Below are 15,250 nucleotides of genomic sequence, written 5' to 3' on the forward strand. Positions count from 1 at the left end.
TGAGTAACAGAAGGAGGGAGAGAGGGAAGGAAGGAAAATTAGATTGTACTAGAATGAAATACATGAAAATATTAACAATGGTTATTGATGAATGGTGAAATTATATGGACTATTTTTAAAAAAATACCACATGATATTTTATTTAATAACAATACATTGTTCTAATAATCACTAAAGTAAAACAACAATGAATGCAAATTAAAAGAAGCAATATGAATGGTACTAAGTTCATACCTAAGCATACTTTAAAGAAAAAGTTATTTTATTTTTTAAAATAAGCTTTATTATTTCATTGAGAAATGCCTCTCATTTGCAAAAGTGTACTCTGAACTTCTGATTTCCAGTCCAGCACATAAAGAGCTTGACATCATCCCTCACATCCTAACAACAGGAACAAAGCTGAATGAACTGGACACCAGCAACTTTTCTTGGATCCATCAGAGAACTGAGGTCACTGGACATGCCACAGCCTTAAAATTGGAGAGGCAGACAGACAAACACAGAGAATTATAGCTTAATTCAAACACAGCCCAGGAGCAGCAACCGCCACTGGAGCCAGTACCGGGGTAGGAAAACTTAGACTGCAATTGACAAATTTTTGAAGGCACTTGTAGATAAGCTTGAGCATTAAAAATGCCAGAAGGGGGCCCGGTCTGGGGTGGGGGCACACTGTTGTGAGTTTTACCTCCAGAAGCCCTGCGGTTCTCATGGTGAGAAAAGAGAAAAATCCCCTCTTGCTTCCCAAAGGGAGCCGTTTTGAGATATGCCCAGAGCATTCTGTGCTCCTTAACAAGACCCATCTTCTAAATTTACAAGGAAAGGCAAAAGATCCAGATGACTAGACACAATATTAAAGGAAAAGAACCAAGTTGAAGAGTTGACATTACCTAACTTCAAGACTTATCGTAAAGCTATAGTAATCAAGACAATGTGGTATTGGTGAAAGAATAGAAAAATCGAGCAGCGGAACAGAGTGGACAGCCCACACCCGCACAGATCCCATCAAGCAATCTTTGAAATAGACAAATCGAGCAGCGGAACGGAGTGGACAGCCCACACCCGCGCAGATCCCATCAGGCAATCTTTGAAAAGGGCGCAAAGACGTTTCAGTGGAGAATGGATAGCCTTTTCAGGAAATGGCTCTGGAATATCTGCATGCATAAGAAATGAATTAGACAGAGTTTACATATTTCTTACATATTTCACAAATAATTAACTGAAGATGAATCAAAAGTCTAAATGTAAAATGTAAAACTATGAAACTCATAGAAGATAATAGGAGAAAATCCAGGTGGCCTCGGGTATGACGATGACTGTTCAGATACAACACCAAAAGTATGGTCCATGAAAGAAAAATATTATGTCAGACTTCATTAAAATCAAAAACTTCTGCTCTGCAAAAACCTCTGTTAAGAGAATGAACAGACATGCCACAGACTAATAGAAATCATTGCAAAAACACACACTTGATAAAGGATTTGAATCCAAAATACACTAAGAACTCTATTTTTTTTTTTTTTTTTTTTTTGAGACAGAGTCTCCCTCTGTCGCCAGGCTGGAGTGCAGTGGTGCGATCTCGGCTCACTACAACCTCCACCTCCCCAGTTCAAGTGATTCTCCTGCCTCAGCCTCCTGAGTAGCTGGGACTACAGGCATGTGCCACCAATGCTGGGCTAATTTTTTGTATTTTTAGTAGAGACGGGGTTTCACTGTGTTAGCCAGGATGGTCCCGATCCCCTGACCTCGTGATCCTCCCGCCTTGGCCTCCCAAAGTGCTGGGATTACAAACAAAGAACTTTTAAAACTCAACAATAAGAAAACAAACAACCCAATTACAAAATGAGCCAAAGATCTGAACAGATACCTCATCCAAGATATACAGGTAGCAAATAAGCATATGAAAAGATGCTCAACATCATATGTTATTAGAGAAATGCAAACTAAAGCAACAATAAGACACCACTACATACCTATTAGAATGGCTAAAATCCAAAACACTGACACCACCAAATGCTAGAGAGGATGTGAAGCAACAGGAGCTCTCATTCATTGTTTTGTCCTTACAAAACTAAATAAACTCTTACTATATAACATGGAAAATGCATGTCTTGGTATTTATCCGAAAGGGCTGAAAAACTATGCACACATAAAAGCCTGAATGTAGATTGTATATGCTTTACTCATAATTGCCAAAACTAGAAAGCACCTAAGATGTTATCCAATAGGAGAATAAATAAACAAACTGTAGGACAAGGTTGTAATGGAATATTATTTAGCAATAAAAAGAAACAAGCTATCAAGCCATTAAAAGACATGGGGGAATCTTAAAGGCATATTGCTAAGAGAAAGAAGCCAATCTAAGCCTGGCACTCACACCTGTAATCCCAGCACTTTGGGAGGCAGAGGTGGGCGGATCACAAGGTCAGGAGATAGAGACCATCCTGGCTAACATGGTGAAACCCCGTCTCTACTAAAAATACAAAAATTAGCTGGGCATGGTGGCATGCACCTGTAATCCCAGGTACCCAGGAGGCTGAGGCAGGGGAAACACTTGAACCTGGGAGGCAGAGATTGCAGTGAGTCGAGATCGCACCATTGCACTCCAGCCTGGGCGACAGAGTGAGACTCTGTCTCAAAAAAAAAAAAAAAAGAAAAGAAAAAAAGAAAAAGAAAAAAAAGAGAAAGAAGCCAATCTGAAAAGGCCGCATGCTGTGTAAATCCAACTATGACATTCTGGAAAAACCAAAAGTATGGAAATAGTAAAAAAAAAATCAGTGGCCAGGCGCGGTGGCTCATGCCTGTAATCCCAGCACTTTGGGAGGCTGAGGCAGGCAGATCACCTGAGGTCGGGAGTTCGAGACTAGATTGACCAACACGGAGAAACCCTGTCTCTACTAAAAATACAAAAAAATCAGCTGGATGTGGTGGTGCATGCCTGTAATCACAGCTACTCGGGAGGCTGAGGCAGGAGAATCGCTTGAACTCAGGAGGCAGAGGTTGTGGTGAGCTGAGATCGTGCTATTGCACTCCAGCCTGGGCAACAAGAGTGAAACTCCGTCTAAAAAAAAAAAAAATCAGTGATTGTCTAGGATTTGTGAGGTGGAAGGAAAGGATGGATGGGTGGAACACGAGGTTTTTAGGGCTGTGAAATTATTCAGCATGATGCTATAATGACGGTTGTATGTCATTATACATTTGTCAAAACCCATAACATCTACATGTAACCAAGAGTTAGCCCTAATGTAAACTACAGATTTTAGCTAAGAATCATGTAACAATATGTTCATCAGTTTTAACAAATGTCCTCCGCTAATGCAAGATGTTAGGAGAACCTGGAAGGGTAGGAGAAGAATACATAAGAACCCTCTGTATTTTATGCTTAATTTTTCTGCAAATCTAAAACTGCTCTATAAAATAAAGTCTACTAATTTTTAAAAGTGTACACCGATTTGGAAATAAGTCCTACTACACAGAACGTGATGGGTGAGCCTGAACTCCGGGTCCAGACTGCTTGAGTGAGCTGGGACAAATGACGTGTGGAAAATAGCAGGAACAGTGCCTGGCCATAGGGCTGGTGTGAAAGGGCAGATGAAACTCTATGGGGAGCAGATGGCCAAGTGCCTCCAGATGGTTATAACATTAGATAGAGTTCTCATAAGATAATTTCTACTAGTAAGAACCACTCACAGTGGGACTCGGCTCTCTTCTGAAATAGTTTCATGTCCCTCAAGTATCCAAGCACAGACTGATGGATGAACTCAGTATTCAGTATTGGTTTTGAAAAGAAACACGGCACTATAAGGATGATCAAATAGTATGTTCTGTAATGTGCTGGCATTTTGGGATCGTCTGAAAGAAGGTGACATGTAAAACCACTTAGGAGATTGTAAAAGCCAAACATTCAAGACGTTGTTTGTGAGGATCGTCTTTTTTTTTTACTGCACATTTCAGCTCACTGTCAAACAAATTTCTACAGAGCCTTGGAATTATATAGTATCAGCATTGGAGAAACATCAGTGCTCATAAAATCAGCCACACTTTACAGATGTGGAGTAAGAGGTGCTCAAAGATTGAGTTTCCCTGGTCACAAAGCTAATCAGTGATAAAGTTGAATTCAAGCTGTGGCTCTAAACCTCACTTCAGGACTCATTTTATTATATATGCTGCCACTGTTATTATTAGTCACAGTAACGGTTTCAAAATCCTAAAGACCCCACATTTGCATTGAAACCAAGATAATCTGGTTTTTCTTTCCGGAGTCCCTCCTCAATGCTCCACGGTCATCGGTCAGCGCCTTTTTGGGAGAAAATGTTTCCAGCTGCCACTCTTTGTAGAAGTTGCTCCCATTTGCTGTTCTATGTCTACAACGCTGCATATCAAAATTTTACAACACGTGGGCGATGACATTTACTTACTAATATAATAGCACCTTCACACTAAACAATTTTCAAATCACTATTATATTACCTCTTTGTAATAGGCTTATGAAGTTGACAGGACAGAATTTTATTTTAATCTTCATTTTATAGATGGCAAACTGGGATTCAGAGAAGTTGCATGACTCACCTACATTCACAGAGCCAATCCGTATGTGAAGTGGGTTTTGACACAAGTCTCCTGGCTTCTTTATCTGGTGCGACCTCATTTGCTGTTGCTATTTGGAAATAAGGTGTTACAGAAGCACTTAATATGCTTGATTCAAAGTCATTTGTTTGGCTAAAGAAATAATGTCTTAATAATAATTCTTTAAAAATATTTTGTAATATTTGATATAGGCAAAAGAACATAAGTAAGCTATATGTTACCTATTATGAAGCATAATAATAAAATAAGCACCTGTGAACTCACCCTCTCAAAATACCTTGAAGCTACCTGTGTGTCTTCTTCATATTATTACTTTGTCTTTCCCCCAGAGGTAATGCTTATCATTATCTCTTTTAAAAATGTTTATTTTTTAAAAGTTAGCCCAACATTACCTGTATCTCTAACATTATATTGTTTAGCTTTGTTTGTTTTTAAGTTACACTAAATATTTTTCCAGGCTGTATGCTGTCTTCAGCAAATTGCTCTTTTCATTCAATATTTGATTTTTAAGATATTTTATTTTATGTAACAGTTTATCCATGTTCTGCTAAATCATATTCCATCATGTGAAATAGCGCAAAATATTTATGCATTTTTTTTGCATCAGTGGACATTTGGGTTGTTGAGAACTTTTTTCTGTTGTGAACAACGATAAATGGAATTTTCATGTTTGTCTCCTGTGCACCCATGTAAGTATTTACAACTGGGTATGAAATTGGTGGGTTAAGGACGAGACAAGTATTCAAACTCATGAAATGCTGCCATACTGGTTTCCAAAGCTGTTGTGACAATTTGAGTTATCAGATCTTAGTTTTTTCCAGTCTACTGTTGATAAAATAATACGTCATTGAGATTTCAGGATGTATTTCCTGAGAAGCTAATGAGGGTAAATTACTTTTTGTGGTTATTTGTAATTTGGGCTTTCTTCTCTGAAATAATTCTTCATGTCTTTTGCCCATTGTTTTTTGTTTTCTTTGCTAGGTAGGGATTTTTCGGTCAAATGTAGTGTATGTATGTATCCTCTCCCAGTTTATGGCTTTCCTTTTCATCTTCTTTCTAAAGTATTTTCTTTTCCTTTTTTTTTTTTTTTTTTTTTTTTTTTTTTTGAGATAGAGTCTTGCTCTCTTCGCCAGGCTGGAGCGCAGTGGCGCGATCTTGGCTCACTGCAACCTCCGCCTCCCAGGTTCAAGCGATTCTCCTGCCTCAGCCTCCCGAGTAGCTGGGATTACAGGCGCCCACCACCACGCCCAGCTAATTTTTGTATCTTTAGTAGAGACGTGGTTTTGCCATGTTGCCCAGGCTGGTCTTGAACTCCTGACCTCAGGTGATCCACTAATCTCGGCCTCCCAAAGTGCTGGGATTACAGGCGTGAGCCACTGCACCCGGCCTAAAGCATTTTCATGTACTCAAATATTTCATATAGTGAACAGTCTTTTATGGTTAATACTTTTAGGTCATATTAAAAATCCTTCTTCACTATTAAGTTTATAAAATTGTTTTTCTAAAACATGTAAAGAGGGTTTTGTTTTCCATTTAAGTCTTTAACCCATCAGGAATTTACTTTAGTGTGTGGTAATAGTAGGGATCCAGCTTTTCCTCACATGGATGACCAACTGTCCCCACCTGATCTTTTGGAAACCTGATCTTTTCCTCAGTTACAGGCAATGTCACCACTGCTGTCTTATTTCAGTTTTCTCTATCTGTGAGGGTCTATTTCTCGACTTGTGATTTCGTTCCTCCGTTCAGTTTGTGGATCCTACTGCCCGTGCCTTAACTAACATTGCTTTACAGCCTGTGTTGATATCCGCCAAGAACTGCTCTCAGAGTCTCAACAGAGTCCTGTCTATTATATGTTTGTTATTCCATGTTAACTTTAGAATCATATTTTTGTCATGTTTGTCAAAAGTGGCAGAAGAAAGAAAAGAATCTATGGGAGTTTGACTGGAATTGGATTGAGTCCAGCCTATACTATCGATTGTACTGTCGCAAACTTGGTAATATTGATTCTTTCCATCCCTGAACATATTATAGAATCTCTTCATTTCTTTTGTCTTTATCATTATCTTTCAGTATAGTTTTTTTTTTTTTTTGTTCTCCATAGCGGTTTCAAACATCTCTCACTAATTGTCTTTCTGGGTGTCTTGCTTTTTTAATATGTTTTACTTGTAAAGCCACCTGGGCCTGCTGATTTCTCTGTACAAACAATTTTGACTATAGATTCAACCATTTTAATGGCAAAAATACTTGTCTTAATAAAATATCTAAAGACACTAAGAGGTTAAAAATACTTTTCTGCAGAGAGGAATTGAATTTTCTTCTGCTGGGAGCCAGGGAGCATGTCTGAGCTAGAGCCACTTCAGCGCCTTTGTGGGGTCCCCCTCCCCTGCCCATGGCCCTGCTGCCTCTGGATTGCTGCTGGCATCTGGCCCTCAGGGAAATCAAGCTTTTCTGTGAATAATACCTAGTGAATGATATTTTATGTGAATAATACCTAGTGAATGATATTTTATGTGAATAATACCTAGTGAATGATACTTTTCTGTGAATAATACCTAGTGATTGATAGATACTTTTCTGTGAATAATACCTACTGAATAATAGTTTATGTGACTAATACTTAGTACTTAGGGCCCTGATTTTAATTCAAGTTATTACAATAAAAATATATTTTCTTTATTTTGTAATTGCCCCCTTTGATATTTCTCTGATTTCCGGTGAGCTCAGAAATGCACAAAAGAAAAATAAACATGTTGTATGGAGGACGTAGATGTTTTTCAGGAAAAGCACTCTTTAGAATATCCAGCCTGAACTTCTGCCAAAAATAAACATCTCCAGACTGGCTCTTAGGTAGGCACTTGGCATTATTCACGGCTCCCAATTCCTAACAACAACAACAACAAATTTTGCAACGCTGAACGTGATGAAGGGTAGCTGGGAAGCGTTCCCTTTCATTTAGAGATAATCACAGTCTTAAATAAAGAAAGATCTTTGTTTAAGATAGGCAGTGATTAAGCCACCCCTTGCAATGCCACTGCTCCCCAAGTTTTCTACACGTCTACCACTCAGAATGGCACAATGGAAATATCTCAATGCAACAGCAATACTACGGAATGCTTACCACATGTAGGCACCGTATACAGTCACACGATTCCTATTTATGTATATGTTTACTTGCGTTCACTGGAAGGATTGCCTTGCTTATCATTATTGAATTCCAGTGAGGCGTGCACGCGGCAGGTGTGCCCAGCTTGGACTGGCCAAGCTGCAGTTTGTGATCGTGCTCCCACCTTTCCAAGCCGTCTGCTCACCCTTATTGATGTGGACTTGAATATTTGGGCATGACTCTCAAGCATGTTTCCAAGGGCTCCTGTCACTCACCACTCTTGAATGTGAGAACTGTGCCTTGTGCATCACTATGTCAACCAGCTAGCCTGGTACACGTTTGCTGTACCGAACTCTTCAGATGGGACTGGGAGTAAAGGATGCAACTTATCCCCTTTCTGCGTAAGCTTGGCTATTTATGATGTTTCAAATAAAAAATAACATGGTTCTATCTACTGATTTGTAGCTTGGTTTACATTAACACACACATACATTCACACACACACACACTCAGAGTCCATCAAATAAGTGGAAATATCCAAAGTTTATTTGGGGGACTATCACTCATAGGAAATACATAGACGCAGCCTAATGAACACGCAGGCGTGTGTTTGCCCTGATTTTATATTTCACGTATGTAGAGTCTGGATTCTATTCTATCTGGTTTGTGAAAAAGTTTTCACCATTTACTCTTTTTCAAATAACAAACATTTCTTGTGAACTTACAAATGTATACTACGCTGTAACGTTTAGCAACGCAACTAAAAGAAAGGGACTAGGTACCAGCCCTACAGGAACTCTGATTCTCCTATACGAATTAGATAAACAGGCTGGGCACAGTGACTCATGCCTGTAATCCCAACACTTTGGGAGGCCGAAGCGGGTGGATCACAAGGTCAGGAGTTCGAGACCAGCCTGACCAACATAGTGAAACCCCGTCTCTACTAAAATACAAAAATTAGCCAGGTGTGGTAGTGGGCACCTGTAATCCGAGATACTTGGGAGGCTGAGGCAGAACAATTGCTTGAACCTGGCGGGTGGAGGTTTCAGTGAGCCAGAATTGCACCACTGCACTCCAGCCTGGGCAACAGGGCAAGACTCTGTCTCCAAAAACAAAAACAAAACAAAACAAAGAATTAGATAAACAGTTGCAGGAGGGTAAAAAGTGCTTTGAAATATGTACATACAAAGAATCAGGACAGTAACCAAGAGTGATTACTTCTGCCTCAGTTAGGAAAGAATTAACAGGAGTAATTATAGTTGAGCCAGATAGGAGTTTTCCAGGAGGAGCACAACATCAACATGTCATACAGAGGGAACAGCATGATGTAGTGAAATTGCAATGAGAAAAGCATGAGTTTACATTCTGGACTCATCACTCTCCAGTTTTTGGTTAACAATCACTTTCCTTTGAGAGAATCATTTCTTCTTTGCAAATTAGGCACAATTACTTATCTCAGACATAGCACAGGATTGACTGAGATAAATTATGAAGTGCTTAGCACAGCACAGCACTCCTAAAAGTCAGTCAAGTGGTGGTAGTTATACTTTGCAAAGACAAATAAGTCATATGCAGGAGGCTGAGGCAGGAGGACCAGTCTGGGCAACATAGCAAGACTCTGTCTCTACAAAAAGTAAAAAAAGTAGCCTGGCATTGAGAGGTGACAGCGTGCTGGCAGTCCTCACAGCCCTGGCTCGCTCCTGGTGCCTCCTCTGCCTGGGCTCCCACTTTGGCGGCACTTGAGGAGCCCTTCAGCCCACCGCTGCACCGTGGGAGCCCCTTTCTGGGCTGGCCAAGACCGGAGCCGCCTCCCTCAGCTTGCAGGGAGGTGTGGAGGGAGAGGCGCGGACGGGAACCGGGGCTGTGCGCGGCGCTTGCGGGCCAGCTGGAGTTCCGGGTGGGCGTGGGCTTGGCGGCCCCACAATCGGAGCAGCCAGCCGGCCCTGCTGGCCCCGGGCAATGAGGGGCTTAGCATCCAGGCCAGTGGCTGCGGAGGGTGTACTGGGTCCCCCAGCAGTGCCAGCCCACTGGCGGTGCGCTCGATTTCTTGCCGGGCCTTAGCTGCCTTCCCGCCGGGCAGGGCTCGGGACCTGCAGCCCGCCATGCCTGAGCCTCCCACCCACTCCGTGGGTTCCTGTGCAGCCCGAGCCTCCCCGACGAGCCCCACCCCCTGCTCCACGGCACCCAGTCCCATCGACCACCCAAGGGCTGAGGAGTGCGGGCACACGGCGCGGGACTGGCAGGCAGCTCCACCTGTAGCCCTGGTGCGGGATCCACTGGGTGAAGCCAACTGGGCTCCTGAGTCTGGTGGGACGTGGAGAACCTTTATGTCTAGCTCAGGGATTGTAAATACACCAATCAGCACCCTGTGTCTAGCTCAGGGTTTGTGAGTGCACCAATCAGCACCCTGTGTCTAGCTCAGGGTTTGTGAGTGCACCAATCGACACTCTGTATCTAGCTAATCTGATGGGGACGTGGAGAACCTTTGTGTCTAGCTCGGGGATTGTAAACGCACCAATCAGCGCCCTGTCAAAACAGGCCACTCGGCTCTACCAATCAGCAAGACATGGGTGGGGCCAGATAAGAGAATAAAAGCAGGCTGCCCGAGCCAGCAGTGGCAACCCGCTGGGGTTCTCTTTCACACCATGGAAGCTTTGTTATTTCGCTCTTTGCGATAAATCTTGGTGCTGCTCACTCTTTGGGTCCACACTGCCTTCATGAGCTGTAACACTCACCGCGAAGGTCTGCAGCTTCGCTCCCGAAGCCAGCGAGACCACGAGCCCACCAGAAAGAACGAACAACTGCAGACGCGCCGCGTTGAGAGCTGTAACACTCACCGCGAGGGTCTGCGGCTTCATTCTTGAAGTCAGTGAGACCAAGAACCCACCAATTCTGGACACAGTATGGTTGCTCACTCCTGTAATCCCAGCACTTCAAGAGGCTGAGGAAAGACTGCTTGAGCCCAGGAGATCGAGGCTGCCATAAGGTGCGATCACATCACAGCTCTCTAGCTGGGGTGAGAGAACAAGAACCTGTCTCTTAAAAAGTAAAACATAAATTAGTCCTGAGCAAGAAATAAAATGTTGGTCAATAATTTTTAAAATATTTTCCAAAGTGTCCAGAGTCTCATTCCCCATTGTCTATTTACCATCTGTATTTGATCTGACTTTGAAAAGGTCTTCGAATAAATCGAAGAGCTTGAAGATGGTGAAGAGAAAAATGTTTTGCCCAACTTTACTGTTTTTTGATTAAACTTTTTGTTTTGAGATAATGGTAAGTTCACATGTAGTTTTAAGAAACAATACAGGGAGATCCCAGGTACTCTATCTAGTAAGTTTTCCCCAATGGTAACGCTGTGCAAAACTACAGTGGAATAGCACAACCAGGATATTAACATGGATGCAGTGGAGACACAACATTCCCAAGACCACAAGCATCTGTCATGTGGCCCGGTTATAGCCTACCCCACTGTCCACCTGCCCCCACCCCTCCCGAACCCTGACAACCATTAATCTAGCCTGCTTTTCTATCATGTTGTCATTTCAAGAATGTTATGTAAATGGAATCATCTAGCACGGGAACCTTTTGGGATTGGCTTCCCCCTCCCTCATTCATGGTTCCCTGAAGATTCAGCCAGGTTCGTTAATGTATTGGTGGTTCACTCCTTTTGATTGCTGGATAGTGCTCTATGATATGGATGTACCACAGTTTAACCATTCACTTGCTGAAGGACAACTGGGTTATTTCCAGTTTTTGTCTCTTATGAATCAAGTTGCTATAAACATCCTTGTATAGGTGGTTATGTACACAGTCTTCATCTCTCTGGGATCAATGCCCAAAACAGGAATTGCTAGGTCATATAAGTGTGTGTGTGTGTGTGTGTGTGTGTGTCTGTGTTTAAGAAACTGCCAAACTGTTTCAAACTGTTTTCCGAGTGGCTGTAGCAGCTTACATTCCCACCAGCTCTGCGTGAGTGGTCAACTGTCTCTGCATCCTTGGCAGCTTTTGGTGTCCTTTTTTTTTTTTTTTTTTTGTAGCCATTTTAACAGGTATATAGCGATGCCAAGTGATTTTACTTTACACTTCTCTAATGACTAACTTATTGAGGATCTTTTCATATGCTTATTTGCCATCAGTAAAATGTCTGTTTTTGTCTTTTGCCAATTTTCTAATTGGATTTTTGGTTTTTACTGTGGGGTTTTCAGAGTTCCTTTTATGTTCTAGATATTATTTCTGTGCTGTACATGTGTTTTGCAAATATTTTCTCCCACTCTCTAATTTGCTTTTTCCCCATCTTTTCAGGATCACTGGCAAAGCGAGAAAAAGTTTTAGTTTTGATGAAGTTCAATTTTCAATTTTTCCTTTCATGTCCTGTGCTTTTGGTATCGTCTTTTTGCTTAGTCCTAGATCTTGAAGATTTCCTTAATTTTTTTCTAAAAATTTGCACATCTACATTTTACATTCAAGTCTATGATTCATTAATTTTGTATAAGATGTGAGAATAGATCAAGGTACATTGTTTTTGCCTACAGATATCCAGTTGCTCCAAAAATCAGTTAGGCATATTTATGAGCATCTTTTTTTTTTTTAGTTCACTATTCTGTTCTGTTTATTTACATGTCTATCCCTTTGCCAGTATCACAGCCTTGATTACTGTAGCTATATAAAGTCTTGAGATTGAAATAAAGTGAGACTGATTCGTCTCACTTTATTCTTCATTTTAAAAACTGTTTTTGTTATTTCCGTTTTTTGCTTGTTCATAGAAATTTTACAGTGATCTTACCTGTATGAATAAAAATTGTTCTGGGCTTTTGATAGGAATCTTACCAAACCTGCACATCAATTTGGGGAGAATAAATATCTTTACTCTGTTGAGTCTTTCAATCTATGAACACAGAATGTCTTTCCATTTATCTGGATCTTGATTTCTTCATCAGCATTCTGTAGTTGTCAGCACATATAAATGTTTTCTAGATTTACACCTAAGTATTTCATTTTTTTGAGTGGTTGTAAATGGCGCTTTCTATCTTAATTTTTGGTGTCCATGTATTCATTGCCAGTGTATGGAAATATAATTTGTTCTTTATCTTGCTGAATTCACTTATTCACCCAAATATCACATCTTATAGAAAATTAACTCAAAATGAGTCACGAACTTACATGTAAAAGGTAGATGTGTAAATTTTTAGAAAAAGAAAATTACGGAAATCTTCAGAATTTAGGGCTAAGCCTAAAGAGTTCTTTGACTTTATACCAAAAGCACAGTACATAAAAGGAAAATGGAAAAATCAGAATTCATTGAAACTAAAACTTTTGCTTAGCAAAAGATCCTGAAAAGAGAAAAAAAAACAAATTATGGCGTGGAAGAAAATATTATTTGCAAACACATATACAAAAAACTATGAAGGTTTTTTGGTTATGTTTTTTGTTTTTGTTTTTAAATTACTTGAAATTTTCTTTGTAGAAAGTCACATCACCTGTAAATAAGGGCAGGTTTATTGCTTCCTTTTCAATCTGTTTGTCTTTTCTACTTTATGTCTTATTCTGCTGACTAGAACTTCTCGTACTGTGTTGAGTAAGAGTGATGAGAGTAGGTATGCTTGTTTTGTTTCTCGTCTTAGGGGGAAAATTCAGTCTTTCAACATTGACTACAATATTTGCTGTAGGTGTTTTGTAGATGTCCTTTAATCAAGTTGAGGAAGTTCTGTATTTCTATGTTCTGAAAATTTTCTTTTATTTTAGATATTTTTATTTTTCCAAATTTGTTATTTATCAGGAGTGACTGAAATAAAAAATATAATTGAGTCCTATCATCATTATCATGGAAATGGCTTTAAGAAAAAACTGGTCAGATGAATATTATTGCTTCCCATTTTCAACCAGGAAACAGTTGCCACTGATAAATTGACAGTCAGAAGTCTGTCAAGAATGCTCAAGATATGTTATATAATACAGCATGCCTGTTCACATGGGGAAGCATCCTAGGAAATAAATTATGTGTACTTCTGATTTCATCATACAAAACAAGCACAAATGCACCACCCATGCCTCTGAGAACATTGGACCATGCACCCTTGAAAAAAGCTCTGCCTTCTTCATCAGGAGCAATCTTCCTCCAGCAGTGAAGCGTGCCTGTGTACATGATGTCAGCTGCACCCTGACTGCATCATCATTCCGTGGCGAACAGTGTCAAATGGATAGGAAGTCAACCCAGCAACAGCAGTGACAGACTTCGGTCATACGGCTGATGACATGTGAGTGTTCCTGGAATCTGGAAGCATTCTCCTTGCAGTGTCATAGACAGCGAAGCAGGCAGCTCAGTAGATGATAATACCCTGCACAGACCCGTTGGAGCCTTGGTACAGGCCTTTAATCCCATCAGATTTGTAGATCTTAACCAGGCAGTCACCAAGGCCTCGGAATTCCCTTTCATCTCCAGCTTTACCCACATCAGCTGCTAGATAGGTACGGGCAAAATCAAGAGGGTATACAAAACATAAGGATGTGGCCCCAGGGGCACTGCCTGATGCCAGACTCCCTGCAAAATTGTGCCAAAACTGGATCCTCTTGTCCACACCCCCCAGGAAGATCTGCTTGTTTTTATCTTTGAAGGCGAAGTTGAGAGCGTGGGTAGGGAAGTATCTGATGACATTGGCCAGGTTACCGTGCCAGAGGGACAGGACTCCTGCTCCTTGGGAATGCGGACCATGCAGTCTACAATGCCCGTGTATTGCTTATCTGCAGTGATCTGCTTGCTGGCACTCTGCACCTGCAGCAGCAGCTTGACCCCTCTGTGGGTGCTACCGCCGTCTTGGAGATGGCCACGGTCACTCCACCTGCCAGGAAGTCCTTGGCAAGGACACAGCGGCACCTGTTATGTTGAAAGGAAGAGGAGGCAGGCGGCTGCGGAATGGGACTGGGCAGGAACCGGCTTTGACTCTGGGGCTGCAGGGCGGAAATTTTCATTACGAATAAATACAAAAATATTATAAACTGTTTATTCTGCCTTGATTTTATATAATGTTATTTTTCTTTTTTAGTCTATATTAATATGGTGGATAATTACTGATTGACTTTTGAATATTGAACCAGCCCTGCATCCCTGGAATAAACCCTCTTTGATCATAATCTATAATTTTTTTCGTATACATTTTTTTCTTTTTCTTTTATTTTCGAGACAGAGTCTCACTCTGTCGCCCAGGCTGGAGTGCAGTGGCGCGATCTCAGCTCAGTGCAACCTCCACCTCCCGGGTTCAAGCAATTCTCCTGCCTCAGCCTACAAAGTAGCTAGGATTACAGGCCCGCACCAGCACACCCCGCTAATTTATTTTTATTTTTATTTTTATTTTTAATAGAGACAGGATTTCACCATGTTGGCCGGCCTGGTCTCGAACACCTGACCTCAAGTTATCTGCTCGCCTCCACCTCCCAAAGTATTGGGATTACAGGCGTGAGCCACAGCACCTGGCCTGTTCCCTATATTGTTGAATTCTAATTGCTAATATTTTGTTGAGGATTTTTGCTTGTATACTTATGAGGAATATTCATCTGTAGTTTTCTTTT

The 15,250-nt window shown here is 41.1% G+C and overlaps 1 pseudogene; it reads right to left on the reverse strand.

Moving 5' to 3' along the window:
- Window positions 1-1,002: 1,002 nt before the first annotated feature.
- On the reverse strand, window positions 1,003-14,653 carry LOC101145185 (ADP/ATP translocase 2-like; annotated as a pseudogene).
- Window positions 14,654-15,250: the final 597 nt, after the last annotated feature.

Source organism: Gorilla gorilla, chromosome 3 (genome assembly GCF_029281585.2).
Source record: "Gorilla gorilla gorilla isolate KB3781 chromosome 3, NHGRI_mGorGor1-v2.1_pri, whole genome shotgun sequence".
Taxonomy (NCBI): domain Eukaryota; kingdom Metazoa; phylum Chordata; class Mammalia; order Primates; family Hominidae; genus Gorilla; species Gorilla gorilla.